Source organism: Camelus dromedarius, chromosome Y (genome assembly GCF_036321535.1).
Source record: "Camelus dromedarius isolate mCamDro1 chromosome Y, mCamDro1.pat, whole genome shotgun sequence".
NCBI lineage: Eukaryota > Metazoa > Chordata > Mammalia > Artiodactyla > Camelidae > Camelus > Camelus dromedarius.
In genome coordinates this window covers 19,500,828-19,518,290 of record NC_087473.1, presented here as the reverse complement: position 1 = coordinate 19,518,290, position 17,463 = coordinate 19,500,828, and the positions used below count along the sequence as shown (strand labels likewise).

Genomic DNA, 17,463 nt, shown 5'->3' with positions numbered 1-17,463 from the left:
ATTCTAGTTAAATCCAATTTCTAATAAAACACGCCTGCTTTCCATGCTAGAAACACGTTCTTTTGTTTACCTCTGCTGACACGTTAAAACTTTATAAATTTCCTTTCTCTTACTCACACGTCCGTATCTATCCTGGGCTGTCCTTTTCTTGAAGTTCAAAACCAAAGTCGAAGAAAGTTGGTTCCGGGAGAGGACACCTGGAGGACATGTCTGCATTCCGACATCCGCCTCTCTCACCCAAAGGAAGCAGCACGGCCAGCCTGATTTGTTACCACCTGCAAATCAGAAATTCCAATATTGCTAAGCAAACTGGAACAGATGAGCTTGGCTCCATAGGCCAAAACCATAAAAAGTCCAAGCATTTATTAAAGCTGAAAGACCTAGTCAGAATCTCCCAAGAGTGGCTCTTGTGTCAGTTAAAATGCAGAGTTCGAGATCTTTAAGCTCAAATTTTTGGTTCAAAAAAAAAAAAAAAACATGCACTTCATGTTCATAGCAGCATTATTAAAACCACCAAGACATGGAAGCAACTTAAATGTCCTTCAGCAGAAGAATGAAGAAAGGAGATGTGGTGTATTTATACAATGGAATACTACTCAACCATGAAAAAGAATAAAAGAATGCCATTTGCAGCAACATGGATGGACCTGGAGGGAGCATTATGCTGAGTGATATAAATCAGACAGAGAAATACAAATACTGTGTGGTATCACTTATACGTGAAATCTAAACAGATACAACAAACGAGTGAATATAACAAAACAGAAGCAGACTCACAGATGCAGAGAACAAGTTGGTGGGGACCAGTGGGGGCAGGGAAGGGGGGAAGGACAATGACGGTAGGGGAGTCAGAGGGACAAACTATGTACAGAATAAATAAGCTGGCAGGATACATTGTACAACACGGGGAACACAGCCAATATTTTATAATAACTATAAATGGAGTATAACCTTTAAGAAGAAATTGTGAATCACTATGCTGTACACATGAAACTAATATGATGCTGTAAATCAACACTATCTCAATCAAAAAGTAAATAAAACTTCTGAAAGAGTGACCTTTTCCTTTCCCAAACAGACAGCTGCTGATGGAACGTTCCGGGAGTTGCGCCCCGATATGCCAGGTGAACAGGGGAACCCCTGGCCGGCGTGATGACAAGTCAGAACCAAGATGAAGTTTCCAGCGTCAATTAGGTACCGGGGTTTTCTACACGGGTTTAACTACCTGGAAAGATGCCTCATCTCCTTGTTTTCCTGTCGTGCCCAGATTCATGCGGGCCCTCAGTGGGGACCTTCTCATTCCCATGATATCATGAGGAAGGAGGTGTCTGCTTGGGGCGCTTCGGTTCCGTCCTGGGTGCCTGCAAACTCGGAGCCATTCGCAGCACAGCTCCGGGGAAAGGAACGCGGCGTCTGCCCCACCTCATTTGCAACCAAAACAAGGCCCCAAATTGCCTACTGGAAGTTCCCCGAGTGTCAGTTTGGTGCAGGCGTGTACTTGTTTGGAGAATTCTAAAGGAAATTAGTTGAAAGACGGGAAAAAAAGAAAAAAAAAAAACAAACCCTTAAGATCCCCCAGACGGCTCTCTGAAACACAGAATCTGATTTGCAAGGGTTGGGGATCTGCTCAGGGCAGCGAGGAGGCCGGATTCGATAGTGCTGAATATTATGTGGGCAAAAAAGAATATTTAAATTTACCAGATAGGAGCGCACGTGTGAAGGGTACTCCGGGGAATTAATGAAACCCAACCGACCAGGTCAAAAGAAAAAAAAAAATCAACCACTTTCCTAGAGACTCTGTGTACTCCGAGGGAAGCAGGACTCTCGGGGGAGGGCAGAGCTCGGTGTTGGAGCACATGCTTAGCGTGCACCAGGTCCTGGGTTCGAGCCAGTACCTCGGTGACAGTAAATAAATAACCCTAATTACCACCACCTCCCACCCCACCAGCAAAAGCAAACAAACCAACAAACATTTAGGGAATTAGAAATCTCGTAAAAATACGGCTTGCATCATTCAGTAAGAAGAAATATTGCGTCACTTTGTTTCCATAATTCAGACAAATGGGGCTGCATTTGGGCACAGAAACCAGAAATTTCAGAACTCCTGCCCTAGAGCGAAAACTCCCAACTGACACAGTAAACAATCTTCTGGTTCCTGGGAGAAAAGAGGTGGGAAGGGGGAAATTTGGGAGTTTTAGATTTGCTAATGTTAACTACTATATATAAAGACAGATTAAAAAAAAACTTCTTCTGTACAGCACAGAGAAGTATATTCAGTATCTTGTAATAACCTTTAATGAAAACGAATATGAAAATATGAAAATCAGTATCTGCACGTATGTGCGTGACTGGGGACAGTGTGCACCAGGAAGCGACACGTTGTAAGTGACGGTAGTTCAATAAAAACAACAAAAAACTGCCTACACACCTTGGTTACTCATTTCTAGAGTCTGCCTTGCCCAAACTGTCTATACACTCGGGTACACGGCTTGCCAAGTTTCTCGAAAACCATGCAGGGATCTGCGTTCGTGTCAGGAGACCACTATCCCCTTGACCACGGCGCCCCCCGGCTCCCTCCCAGGATGTCGCAAAGTCTGTTTCTATTTGGGAGCCACGCTCACCGCCAAGGCAGCGCTAACCTGCAATGAAGCCGGAGTCCGGTCCCACGGCCCCGGCGGCGGCCCGGGGCGCTCCGTGCCCCCCACAGACGCTCCTGACCCAGCGCCGGGGCCCAGCGCGGTGCTGCGGGTCGGAGGACGCGGCCATGGCCGTGGGCGAGGGGAGGGGGGGGCGGGGCGAGGAGGCGGGGGTGCTGACTGGCCGGCCCGGCCCTGACCCCACGCCCGGCCCCGCCCTGCCCTGACCCTACGCCAGGCTCCACACGGCCCTGACCCCACGCCCCAGCACGCCCAGTCGTGACCCCACGCCTGACTCCTCTCAGCCGTGACCCGACCCCCGGGCCTGCCCAGCCCTAACCCCACGCCCCGCCCAACCCTGACCCCACGCCGGATCATGACCCAACAACCGGGCCCGCCCAGCCCTGACCCCACGCCTGGTCATGACCCCACGTCCGGCCCCGCCCAGCCCTGACCCCACGCCCAGGAAGGACATGACCCCACGCCCGGCCCCGCCCAGCCTTGACCCCACGACCGGCTCTGAACCCGTACGCACGGCCCTGCCCAGCCGTGACCCCAAGCCAGGACCCACCCAGCCCTAACACCATGCCCTGCTCTGACCCCACGCCCGGTCCTGCCCAACCATGACACACGCCAGGTCCCACGCAGCCCTGACCACACGCCCGGCCCCGCCCAGCCGTGACCCCACGACAGGTCCTGACCCCACGCCAGGCCCTGACCTCACGCCGGCCCCGCCCATCCGTGACCCCAAGACCGGCCCCGCCCATCCGTGACCGCATGCCCGACCCTGACCCCACGCCCGGACCTGTACAGACGTGACCCCACGCCAGGCCCTGACCCCACGCACGGCCCTGACCCCACGCCCGGCCACACCCAGCTGTGACCCCACGCTCTCCCAACCCTGACCCCACTACTGGCACCTCCCAGCCGTGACCCCACGCAGGCCCTGACCCCACGCACGGCCCTGACCTCACGCCGGCCCTGCCCAGCCTTGACCCCACGCCAGGCACCGCCCATCCGTGACCCCACGCCCAGCCCCGCCCATCTATGACCCCTCGCACGGCCCTGACCCCATGCCCGACCTGGCCGTGACCCCACTTCAGGCCCTGACCTCACGCCCGGCCCCGCCCAGCCTTGACCCCACGCCAGGGACCGCCCATCCGTGACCCCACGCCCGGCCCCGCCCATCTCTGACCTCACGCCCGGTCCTGACCCTACGCACGGACCTGCCCAGCCGTGACCCCACGCCAGGCCCTGACCCCAGGCCCCGCCCTGACCCCACGCCCCGACCTGACCCCACGCCCGGCCCGATGGTGCGTCTCACGGGCACAGCTGGGCTCGGGCGGCCCGGAGCCACGCGGCCCCGGCCGGGGGCAGGGTCGCTAGAGGCCGGACACCTGTGTGGCGCGGACCCCGGGGGCCTCCCTGTGGGCGGCGGCGCACCCGGGCCTGCAGCCGGGCCCCACGGCCGCGCGTGCGCGCGCCTGTCGCCGGGCGTGAGGACGACAAAGCCGAGGCGCTGGGAGCGAGGTGGAGGGGATGTCGGGGGAACCCTGGGGAGGAGCAGGTGTGCTGGTGACGCGCGGAGGCTCAGGTGTGCTCAGCGGTGCGCCAGCCCCTTCCCTCCCAAGCCCCGTTTCTCCTCCAGCTGCTCTTTCCTAGGGATGTTAGTGTCTTACTGTGAAGACGCCAGGTTGCTCCTGGTAACACGTCCTAATGCACGAGTCTCTCTCTTCCCGTCTCTCTTCCCTCCTCTCTTGTCTTCAATCACCCCCGCCCCAGACATACAGACAGACACACAGGGGTGCACCCAGACTGCTGTATCTTACTGATTCCTGTTTCTTTCTTTCTTTCTTTCTTTTTTTCATGCTGACATCCCTCACTCCTGGAGCCTCTCCATAAGCAGGCTCTCCGTGAATATTTGCTGAATGATCGCATCAATGTGTGATTGACACGGTCACCTCTGTAGCTCAGAAGACCTGGCTGACGATCCTTGTGCATTTCGGGCTGTCTCCCAAACACGAAGAGGAAGAAGAATGTGGATAAGCCAGTGCCCCCCCATCCCGGGGAGAAAATGGCCCGGAGGAGTCTTATTTCAGCATATAAATGGAATGGGACTCACGCAGGCGAGTGACCCCCCTGGACGCCAGCCCGAGGGGACATCCTGCCCTGCGTTCACGCCAGTGGGGTGGTCGAGGGTTGAGTTTGCACTCAGCTCCACGGGAGAGCGGGGCAGGAAAGTAAGAGTGAAAAGAAACCTCTGGGTTCCGCCCTGCAGCGCGTGGTGTCAGAGCCGCGGCGGGCAGGGCGGGAACCGAGACGGGGCCTCCTGCTGCAGCAGACAGCAGCCTTGTCCCACCCGTGTTCATGGGCCCCCTCCATCCACGTGTCCAAATGCACACCCGCTGGCCTCAAAATGCGTGGGTTTTACCGCCCCCCTCCCTCCCCGGGGGAAGGACAGCTGTCAGGAGTCCCCTCCTGCCACCCCAGCCCTGTGACTTCCCGCACGTCCATCCGCGGGCACCAGACCCTCGCCTCAGGCTTCGCTCCAGAGGGTCCTCGCCACACACAGGTGCCCAGACAGGGAGGCGTTCTCTCTCACCGCCGGGAGCAGAGGTCGGCCTGAGGAAGCCGCGTCCCCGGAGAAGCGGGTCCCCCCAGGCTCGAGGATGGTGGCGCACTCTGTCAGCGCGCAGTCTCAGAGCCGTAAAAACGCCACGCCGCCCACCCAGGTCGCACACACCTGTCCCAGGTGACAGACACAGAGCAGGTCGCCCTGCCCGTAAGGCTGATGACGCACATGGTCAGCGGTTGCCGGGAGGGAGGGACACGTGGAGCACAGAGGAATTTTCTTATTTTTAAAGGCTTACTATATATATATATTTGTAGATTAGCCAGTTTTCTTTCTTTTTTTCATTATTCAGTTATATTAGGTAGAATTGTTACAATTTGCACATAATACAACATATTGCATGTAAATACGCACACACAATATACTGCAATACACATTTTTTTAGTTTACATGTAGGTACGGCTCATTATCTCTAAGAACATTGTAGAGTATTCGCTTTTTAAACGTACAGAGTTATCAAAGGAATCAAGCCAACCACAAAGTAAGAATCAACAGAACACGGTAATCCAGTCAGAAAGGACAGTCACTGTTTTTTTTAAAGAGCAGTTTCAGGGTCACAGCCGAACTGAAGGGAGGGTACAGAGATGCCCCTCATATCCCCTGCCCCCCCACTTGCACAGACTCAATATCCGCCCCCACTAGAGATAATCGTTGTAATTGACGAACCTAAATTGACACATTGTAATCACCCAACGTCCACTTTACTCGAATTAGGGTTCCCTCCTGGATTTGCACAGTTCATGGGTTTGGATACACGTCACATATCATTATCGCATCCTACAAAGAGGGCAGTGAAGCCGTTCCGTATGCCACGAACACGGTGGATACACGTCATCATCCACGAGTCCAAACCCGCGGCCCGCACAACACCAAGATGAGCCCCAAGGGAACAGTGGACATCCGTGAATACTAATGTGTCGATTTTGTCTCAGCAGTGGTAACAAATGTACCCGATACAGTGCAGGTAACACGGGGAGCTGCAGTGAACTCTGCACTGCTCGGTTTTTCTGTAAACTTGAAACTGCCCAGTGTGTTCATGATATTAAAAAATAAAAAGCAAAACACAGTCATTGCTAGGCTCTGTGAGCTCCATGAAGGACAGGAACGGGGGGGCTTCGCTGGGACGGAGTCCCGGGCAGATGGACGTAAAGTCTCAAGGAGGAATCAGGCGTCCACAAGGGGCAGGAGGGCTGGGAGGGGAGTTCGAGGCCGGGACCCTGAACCCCGTGCAGACACGCAGACACGGGGGTTTCCGGGAGCCGGGCCCCAGGAGGCGCAGCTGTGAATCCCACCCTGTGAGCTGCCTCGCCCGTCACCTCTTGGCCCCCTTCCCTCACCCGTAAGGACGCAGGAGACAAACGGCAAACGGGCTGCCTCCCTGGGCAGAGAGCGCTGTGTTTGTTCAGAAGGATTGTGAATTAGCCTCCAGCCTCAGCGGAGGTGACACTGAGGTCAAGCTCCCGTCCGGGGGGCCCTCTGGTCCCTAAACAACATGACTACACACGCTGAAGCCAGGTCACCGATCGATTTTCCCCACCACGAGCTTGCACCGACGGAATTTAACTAACTGAACGGCAAAACAAAAGAAAAAGCTCATCGCCAACCCAGGTCGCCCCGGAAATTACACGGATGTGAAGTGACACCTCCGTGACTTTTCAAATGAGACAAAGGGTGGCTTCTGGGTGGAGGAGACGGGGAACGCTTTGCCCCCAATATTGAACGTTCATAACGAGGAGTTAGATTTTAAATGAAACCACGGGAGAGCTCGGTGACTCAGGAGACGTGGGTTTCGAGGTCCTGGTGAAGATGTAATTACAGCCAGCGTCTCCAGATGCTGGGGACAAGTGACATCCATTAATTCATCTTTGTCGGCGTCGGGGTTCCTGGGGGTGGCCCCAATTTCTGGACGGAGGACGCGTAGAGGAGGAGAGGTCATGGAATGGCTATGATTTAAGGCCCCCGCCCTCCCCTCCAGGGCTCCGACAGTCACGTCCTCATCTCTGTGACCCCGCGGGGAGGAAGAAACGAAGGCTGCCCGCCCGCCAGGGATGTGGGAGCCCAAGGGATTGCCCGAGTTCCCCGCTGGGCCCTTTCCTCTGTGCCATGGTGACTTCTCAGAACCTGCCCGGATGGGTGGGCATTGGGGAAGGGACAGGACGGATTACAGGGGACAGCGGCCCCTGGCATTTTGGAGGTGGTCGCGGCTCAGGATGGGGTACCTCGAAGATAGGAAGGTGCGTGTGGGTGGGGATGCAGGCGGGGGGCGAGGGGCACGGCTCCAAGGAATCTGGGGCAGGGATTCAGGCCCAAAAGCCATCCAGCAGCCCATCCCCAGGAGCACGTGGCTGGGGAACACCCCGAGGTAGCCCCGGGGAGCACTGGGCCCCCTCAGAGAACGGGGGAGCCCTGGGGACACGGATAGACTCTGAAAAGGCAACAGCATGGAATAAGGCTGTGGCAAGTAAGTTACGGTGGCGCGGGAGGGTCAGGGATGGTTTGACCTTGACCTCAGGGTCCGCTGGCTTAGCCGGGCTGCACCGCCACGACCGGACGGAGCTGGGGCAACTGGTTGTTTGGGTCACTTTTACTTCTTTTTCCTCTTCCTTTTTTGAACATGTATTTTTTTTCTTTTGCACAATTTGGTTGTTTTTGTTTGTTTGTTTTTGTTTTTTTACAGTGGGTACCAATCCATAAAAAGGTGTTTTGGCCCCGGATCAGTAAAACACAAGCTTCTTCAGGAGGGCTTGATGTTTCGAGGCTGCAGCTGACGATCTGAGCATTTCTCAAGGATTTAGTCAGTTTTTACTTTTGCTTGATCACGAGTCACGCTCATCCCAGCTGCAGGGACTCCGTGCACCAGAACGCACACAGCGATCCCCGCGTGCCGAGCCGGGGGAAACTTCACGGTCCATCTCCCGGCTGCCGCCGCCGTTCTGTTACCCGCGAAACGCAGACACGAGGCTCATGTGTCTAGTTTGTCTGAGACCCCACATTCTGTTCTTCCTTCCCTCCCTCCTCTTCCCTGCCTCCTCTTCTCTCCTTTTTTTTTTCCCCTCCCTGATAAACGACACTGCATTTTTGTTAAGTCGCTGCTGGCCTGCACGTATCTTCTGTCATTTCTATAATTAGTGCTTGTGACCCATCCCTGCCGTATTCCTTTGTAGGAAACCCTGTTTCTCACAAGTGGGCTTTGGCGAATCTTCTCAGTGTTTCTAAACTAATGTATTTGTTTTCCCTTAAGCTCACTAAAGTTTGGTTTCTCACAGCACAGAGGGCCTGCATCAGTACTTGAACTCAGCAGTTGTTTCTCTCTTTTGTGCAGACCATTAAAAAAGTTTTTGTGTACATATAATGTATTTTTCTTGAAGTCTAGTCAGTTTACAAGGCTGTGTCAATTTCTGGTGTCCAGCATAATGCTTCCGTCATAAATGAACATCCAAATATTTCTTTTTACATTTTGTTATCATAAGTTATTACAATATATTGAATATAGTTCCCTGTGCTCTACAGTAGGACCTTGTTGTTTATCTGCTTTATATACAGTAGTGTGTATCTTCTAATCCCAAACTCCTAATTTATCCTTCCCTCCTCCCCCCTCCGGTAACTATGTTTTCTGTCTGTGAGTCTGTTTCTGTTTTGTAAATAAGTTCATTTCTATCGTATTTTACATTCCACATATAAGTGATATCATATGATATTTGTCTTTCTCTGTCTGACTTCACTTTGTGTGATAATCTCCAAGTCCATCCATGTGGCTGCAAATGGCAATATTTTATCATTTCTCATGGCTGAGTAGTATTCCGTTGTATGAATGTACCACTTCTGCTTTATCCAGTCATCTGCTGATACGCACTTAGATTGCTTCCATGCTTTGTCTACTGTACACAGTGCTGCTGTGAACATGGGGGTGAAGACCCTGCTCTCAGTTCTTCTGCATACACACCCGGAATTGGGACTGCTGGATCACGAGGTGATTCTATGTTTAATTTTTGACGCCTGTTTCCTGTAGCAGCTGCACCATTTACATTCCCACCAACAGGGCACAGGGGTGCTGGTTGCCCCACATCCTCGCTGACACTTGTTCTTCTCCACGTTTTAAAAATAGTAGCCAAAATTAAACTTACAAGCTTTTTCACAGCAAAGGGAACAATAAGCAAAACAAAATGATAACTTATAGAATGGGAGAAAATATTTGCAAAAGATGCAACTGACAAGGGCTTCAGCTCCAGCATATATAAACAATTCTTACAGCTTAATAAGAAAAAAACAAACCCAATCCAAAAATGGGCAGGAGACCTAAACAAGCAATTCTCTAAGGAAGACATACAAATGTTCAATAAACACATGAAAAAAGGCTCAATATCACTAAATATCAGACAAATGCAAATCAAAGCTACAATGAGGTATCACCTCACACCAGTCAGAATGCCCGTCGTTCAAAAGTCCACAAACAACAAATGCTGGAGAGGCTGTGGAGAGAAGGGGTCCCTCCTACACTGCTAGTGGGAATGCAGTTTGGTGAAGCCTCTGTGGAAAACACTATGGAGATTCCTCAAATAGTAGGAATACACTTATTATGTGATCCAGGAATCCTGCTCCTGGGCACATATCCAGAAGGAACCCTACTTCAAAATGACACCAGCACCCCAGTGTTCATGGCAGCACTGTTTACAAGAGCCAAGACATGGAAGCAGCCTAAATGTCCATCAAGAGATGACTGGATGAAGAAGAGGTGGTACGTTTATACAATGGAATATTACTCTGCCATAAAAAAGAATAAAATAATGCCATTTGCAGCAACATGGATGGACCTGGAGAATGTCATTCTATGTGAAGCAAGCCAGAAAGAGAAAGAAAATGACCATATGAGATCGCTCCCATGTGGAACCTAAAAAGAAAAAATCCATAAATACGAAACAGAAACAGACTCATGGACATAGAAAACAAACTTGTGCTTGCCAAGGGGGCGGGGGGTCGGAAGGGACAGACTGGGATTTCAAAATGTAGAATAAATAAACAACATTGTACTGTATAGCACAGGGAAATATGCTCAAGATCTTGTATTAGATCACAGTGGAAAAGAATATGAAAATGAATATATTTATGTTCGTGTATGACTGAAGCACTGTGCTGTGCAGTAGAAATTGACACAACATTGTAAATGGACTATAACTCAATTAAAAAAAAAAAAAGAAAAAATAGGAGCTATTGGATGGGTATGCCCAGTTCCTTCTTACTCTTACTTTTTCTTGTCTAGAAGTTTTCCCTGCATTCCCAAACACCTAGAATCTGCTCGGACCAGGAGCCCACATCGCTACCATCTTTGCTTTCTTCTCCTACCTTCGTGGTCCATATGGGTATTAACCCCCGGTTTATACAGAATACCCAGGTCTCTCCCAGGAGGAGGGTAAAATTACTATTGATACGCATTTGTTTTGGTGTTTGACTGGGGTCAGCAGATCTGAGAGTTTGGGGCAGAGACAGTGGTACCCACTGGTCCCTGCATCTCACACCCACGTTTCCCAGCATGCCTTGTGGGACAGGTCCAGTGTCACCGTGCAAACGTGAGGGGTGGGCAGCCCATATCAGTGACTGTGTCCTCCTGTGATAACTGAGGTCAGAGTTTACAGTGAAGGCATTGTCAGCTCAGACATCTACATTCCCACCGGAAACACGGTGAGGACAGATCATTCTTCGGGGGTGGGGGGCACAAAGTGTCTGAGATTCTGGCGTTGCAGTACAACCTAGGCTCCCCTGAGCAGTGTAGGTGAGGAAGACAGAGCTCTGGTTACCTTGTTTCACGCGTCGACCCCTTGCAGAACAAGCAGATAGTCTCAGCCTCATGGAACCCGGGGATGGGAGAACCATGCCTGCGAGCTCAAATTTAGGTTCTCCCCAAATGAATCCTGCCGACAGGATGGTCCCTTACAGCCAGCCAGAGGGAGGAGCCCAGAGACCTGCCACCTGATTCTGCAAAGAAGATGAATTCTTTGTCGTGCTCTTTCTAAAGCAGAGTAAATCGGAGCGGATTTGAAAATCAAGACGGTTGAGGCTCTTTGGGATTTTCCATCTGGGTGGCACATGCAGGAAAGAGGCAGTCTGTGGAGTTTGGAACGTTCCGGCCTGATTCTTCCTCTGTCCTAGGACTCGATAATTCATATCCAGCCACAGCGGATGTTTCCTGAATGGAGCACGTTTGAGTTTATCAAAGGAAAACAGGATTCACGACACCTTGGGGTTTTCATACTGAGTTATCAAATATGGTTGGGAAGTAACCAAAAAAGGTCTCATAAAAGTAATTCTAGTTAAATCCAATTTCTAATAAAACACGCCTGCTTTCCATGCTAGAAACACGTTCTTTTGTTTACCTCTGCTGACACGTTAAAACTTTATAAATTTCCTTTCTCTTACTCACACGTCCGTATCTATCCTGGGCTGTCCTTTTCTTGAAGTTCAAAACCAAAGTCGAAGAAAGTTGGTTCCGGGAGAGGACACCTGGAGGACATGTCTGCATTCCGACATCCGCCTCTCTCACCCAAAGGAAGCAGCACGGCCAGCCTGATTTGTTACCACCTGCAAATCAGAAATTCCAATATTGCTAAGCAAACTGGAACAGATGAGCTTGGCTCCATAGGCCAAAACCATAAAAAGTCCAAGCATTTATTAAAGCTGAAAGACCTAGTCAGAATCTCCCAAGAGTGGCTCTTGTGTCAGTTAAAATGCAGAGTTCGAGATCTTTAAGCTCAAATTTTTGGTTCAAAAAAAAAAAAAAAAATACATGCACTTCATGTTCATAGCAGCATTATTAAAACCACCAAGACATGGAAGCAACTTAAATGTCCTTCAGCAGAAGAATGAAGAAAGGAGATGTGGTGTATTTATACAATGGAATACTACTCAACCATGAAAAAGAATAAAAGAATGCCATTTGCAGCAACATGGATGGACCTGGAGGGAGCATTATGCTGAGTGATATAAATCAGACAGAGAAATACAAATACTGTGTGGTATCACTTATACGTGAAATCTAAACAGATACAACAAACGAGTGAATATAACAAAACAGAAGCAGACTCACAGATGCAGAGAACAAGTTGGTGGGGACCAGTGGGGGCAGGGAAGGGGGGAAGGACAATGACGGTAGGGGAGTCAGAGGGACAAACTATGTACAGAATAAATAAGCTGGCAGGATACATTGTACAACACGGGGAACACAGCCAATATTTTATAATAACTATAAATGGAGTATAACCTTTAAGAAGAAATTGTGAATCACTATGCTGTACACATGAAACTAATATGATGCTGTAAATCAACACTATCTCAATCAAAAAGTAAATAAAACTTCTGAAAGAGTGACCTTTTCCTTTCCCAAACAGACAGCTGCTGATGGAACGTTCCGGGAGTTGCGCCCCGATATGCCAGGTGAACAGGGGAACCCCTGGCCGGCGTGATGACAAGTCAGAACCAAGATGAAGTTTCCAGCGTCAATTAGGTACCGGGGTTTTCTACACGGGTTTAACTACCTGGAAAGATGCCTCATCTCCTTGTTTTCCTGTCGTGCCCAGATTCATGCGGGCCCTCAGTGGGGACCTTCTCATTCCCATGATATCATGAGGAAGGAGGTGTCTGCTTGGGGCGCTTCGGTTCCGTCCTGGGTGCCTGCAAACTCGGAGCCATTCGCAGCACAGCTCCGGGGAAAGGAACGCGGCGTCTGCCCCACCTCATTTGCAACCAAAACAAGGCCCCAAATTGCCTACTGGAAGTTCCCCGAGTGTCAGTTTGGTGCAGGCGTGTACTTGTTTGGAGAATTCTAAAGGAAATTAGTTGAAAGACGGGAAAAAAAGAAAAAAAAAAACAAACCCTTAAGATCCCCCAGACGGCTCTCTGAAACACAGAATCTGATTTGCAAGGGTTGGGGATCTGCTCAGGGCAGCGAGGAGGCCGGATTCGATAGTGCTGAATATTATGTGGGCAAAAAAGAATATTTAAATTTACCAGATAGGAGCGCACGTGTGAAGGGTACTCCGGGGAATTAATGAAACCCAACCGACCAGGTCAAAAGAAAAAAAAAAATCAACCACTTTCCTAGAGACTCTGTGTACTCCGAGGGAAGCAGGACTCTCGGGGGAGGGCAGAGCTCGGTGTTGGAGCACATGCTTAGCGTGCACCAGGTCCTGGGTTCGAGCCAGTACCTCGGTGACAGTAAATAAATAACCCTAATTACCACCACCTCCCACCCCACCAGCAAAAGCAAACAAACCAACAAACATTTAGGGAATTAGAAATCTCGTAAAAATACGGCTTGCATCATTCAGTAAGAAGAAATATTGCGTCACTTTGTTTCCATAATTCAGACAAATGGGGCTGCATTTGGGCACAGAAACCAGAAATTTCAGAACTCCTGCCCTAGAGCGAAAACTCCCAACTGACACAGTAAACAATCTTCTGGTTCCTGGGAGAAAAGAGGTGGGAAGGGGGAAATTTGGGAGTTTTAGATTTGCTAATGTTAACTACTATATATAAAGACAGATTAAAAAAAAACTTCTTCTGTACAGCACAGAGAAGTATATTCAGTATCTTGTAATAACCTTTAATGAAAACGAATATGAAAATATGAAAATCAGTATCTGCACGTATGTGCGTGACTGGGGACAGTGTGCACCAGGAAGCGACACGTTGTAAGTGACGGTAGTTCAATAAAAACAACAAAAAACTGCCTACACACCTTGGTTACTCATTTCTAGAGTCTGCCTTGCCCAAACTGTCTATACACTCGGGTACACGGCTTGCCAAGTTTCTCGAAAACCGTGCAGGGATCTGCGTTCGTGTCAGGCGACGATTATCCCCTTGACCACGGCGCCCCCCGGCTCCCTCCCAGGATGTCGCAAAGTCTGTTTCTATTTGGGAGCCACGCTCACCGCCAAGGCAGCGCTAACCTGCAATGAAGCCGGAGTCCGGTCCCACGGCCCCGGCGGCGGCCCGGGGCGCTCCGTGCCCCCCACAGACGCTCCTGACCCAGCGCCGGGGCCCAGCGCGGTGCTGCGGGTCGGAGGACGCGGCCATGGCCGTGGGCGAGGGGAGGGGGGGGCGGGGCGAGGAGGCGGGGGTGCTGACTGGCCGGGCCCGGCCCTGACCCCACGCCCGGCCCCGCCCTGCCCTGACCCTACGCCAGGCTCCACACGGCCCTGACCCCACGCCCCAGCACGCCCAGTCGTGACCCCACGCCTGACTCCTCTCAGCCGTGACCCGACCCCCGGGCCTGCCCAGCCCTAACCCCACGCCCCGCCCAACCCTGACCCCACGCCGGATCATGACCCAACAACCGGGCCCGCCCAGCCTTGACCCCACGACCGGCTCTGAACCCGTACGCACGGCCCTGCCCAGCCGTGACCCCAAGCCAGGACCCACCCAGCCCTAACACCATGCCCTGCTCTGACCCCACGCCCGGTCCTGCCCAACCATGACACACGCCAGGTCCCACGCAGCCCTGACCACACGCCCGGCCCCGCCCAGCCGTGACCCCACGCCAGGTCCTGACCCCACGCCAGGCCCTGACCTCACGCCGGCCCCGCCCATCCGTGACCCCAAGACCGGCCCCGCCCATCCGTGACCGCATGCCCGACCCTGACCCCACGCCCGGACCTGTACAGACGTGACCCCACGCCAGGCCCTGACCCCACGCACGGCCCTGACCCCACGCCCGGCCACACCCAGCTGTGACCCCACGCTCTCCCAACCCTGACCCCACTACTGGCACCTCCCAGCCGTGACCCCACGCAGGCCCTGACCCCACGCACGGCCCTGACCTCACGCCGGCCCTGCCCAGCCTTGACCCCACGCCAGGCACCGCCCATCCGTGACCCCACGCCCAGCCCCGCCCATCTATGACCCCTCGCACGGCCCTGACCCCATGCCCGACCTGGCCGTGACCCCACTTCAGGCCCTGACCTCACGCCCGGCCTCGCCCAGCCTTGACCCCACGCCAGGGACCGCCCATCCGTGACCCCACGCCCGGCCCCGCCCATCTCTGACCTCACGCCCGGTCCTGACCCTACGCACGGACCTGCCCAGCCGTGACCCCACGCCAGGCCCTGACCCCAGGCCCCGCCCTGACCCCACGCCCCGACCTGACCCCACGCCCGGCCCGATGGTGCGTCTCACGGGCACAGCTGGGCTCGGGCGGCCCGGAGCCACGCGGCCCCGGCCGGGGGCAGGGTCGCTAGAGGCCGGACACCTGTGTGGCGCGGACCCCGGGGGCCTCCCTGTGGGCGGCGGCGCACCCGGGCCTGCAGCCGGGCCCCACGGCCGCGCGTGCGCGCGCCTGTCGCCGGGCGTGAGGACGACAAAGCCGAGGCGCTGGGAGCGAGGTGGAGGGGATGTCGGGGGAACCCTGGGGAGGAGCAGGTGTGCTGGTGACGCGCGGAGGCTCAGGTGTGCTCAGCGGTGCGCCAGCCCCTTCCCTCCCAAGCCCCGTTTCTCCTCCAGCTGCTCTTTCCTAGGGATGTTAGTGTCTTAGTGTGAAGACGCCAGGTTGCTCCTGGTAACACGTCCTGATGCACGAGTCTCTCTTCCCGTCTCTCTTCCCTCCTCTCTTGTCTTCAATCACCCCCGCCCCAGACATACAGACAGACACACAGGGGTGCACCCAGACTGCTGTATCTTACTGATTCCTGTTTCTTTCTTTCTTTCTTTCTTTTTTTCATGCTGACATCCCTCACTCCTGGAGCCTCTCCATAAGCAGGCTCTCCGTGAATATTTGCTGAATGATCGCATCAATGTGTGATTGACACGGTCACCTCTGTAGCTCAGAAGACCTGGCTGACGATCCTTGTGCATTTCGGGCTGTCTCCCAAACACGAAGAGGAAGAAGAATGTGGATAAGCCAGTGCCCCCCCATCCCGGGGAGAAAATGGCCCGGAGGAGTCTTATTTCAGCATATAAATGGAATGGGACTCACGCAGGCGAGTGACCCCCCTGGACGCCAGCCCGAGGGGACATCCTGCCCTGTGTTCACGCCAGTGGGGTGGTCGAGGGTTGAGTTTGCACTCAGCTCCACGGGAGAGCGCGGCAGGAAAATACGAGTGAAAAGAAACCTCTGGGTTCCGCCCTGCAGCGCGTGGTGTCAGAGCCGCGGCGGGCAGGGCGGGAACCGAGACTGGGCCTCCTGCTGCAGCAGACAGCAGCCTTGTCCCACCCGTGTTCATGGGCCCCCTCCATCCACGTGTCCAAATGCACACCCGCTGGCCTGAAAATGCGTGGGTTTTACCGCCCCCCTCCTTCCCCGGGGGAAGGACAGCTGTCAGGAATCCCCTCCTGCCACCCCAGCCCTGTGACTTCCCGCCCGTCCATCCGCGGGCACCAGACCCTCGCCTCAGGCTTCGCTCCAGAGGGTCCTCGCCACACACAGGTGCCCAGACAGGGAGGCGTTCTCTCTCACCGCCGGGAGCAGAGGTCGGCCTGAGGAAGCCGCGTCCCCGGAGAAGCGGGTCCCCCCAGGCTCGAGGATGGTGGCGCACTCTGTCAGCGCGCAGTCTCGGAGCCGTAAAAACGCCACGCCGCCCACCCAGGTCGCACACACCTGTCCCAGGTGACAGACACAGAGCAGGTCGCCCTGCCCGTAAGGCTGATGACGGACCAGGTCAGCAGTTGCTGGGCGGTGGTGGGGTGGGGGGTGGAGGGAGGGACTGGCGGAGCACAGAGGGCTTTTCTTATTTTTAAAGGCTTGATTTTTTTTTTTTTTAGATTAGCCAGTTTCCTTTTTTTTTTCATTATTCAGTTACAGTAGGTAGAATTGTTACAATTTGCACATATACAATATATTGCATGTAAATGCATATACACAATACAGTGCACATACACTTTTTTTTTAGTTTACATGTAGTTACGGCTCATTGTCTCTAAGAACACTATAGAGCATTCGCTTTTTAAACGTACAGAATTATCAAAGAAATCAAGCCAACCACAAAGTAAGAATGAACAGAACGCGGTAATCCAGTCAGAAAGGACAGTCACTGTTTTTTTAAAGAGCAGTTTCAGGGTCACAGCCGAACTGAAGGGAGGGTACAGAGATGCCCCTCATATCCCCTGCCCCCCACTTGCATAGACTCAATATCCGCCCCCACTAGAGATAATCGTTGTAATTGACGAACCTAAATTGACACATTGTAATCACCCAACGTCCACACTTTACTC

At 53.1% G+C, this 17,463-nt stretch overlaps 1 protein-coding gene across 5 annotated transcripts in view; it reads right to left on the bottom strand.

The window, feature by feature from the left end:
- DHRSX (dehydrogenase/reductase X-linked) overlaps window positions 1-17,463 on the bottom strand; it is a 206,415-nt gene that overhangs the window by 11,390 nt on the left and 177,562 nt on the right. For 4 of the 5 annotated variants that reach the window (XR_010379598.1, XR_010379600.1, XR_010379599.1 and 1 more), the window contains 2 exons: window positions 11,684-11,841; window positions 118-275 (listed from right to left, as the gene is read on the bottom strand). The gene's annotated coding sequence lies outside the window, so the exon portion shown is untranslated. Of the gene's footprint in view, window positions 1-117; window positions 276-11,060; window positions 11,450-11,683; window positions 11,842-17,463 lie in introns of all 5 variants that reach the window. The other variant, XR_010379602.1, reaches the window with a different exon arrangement.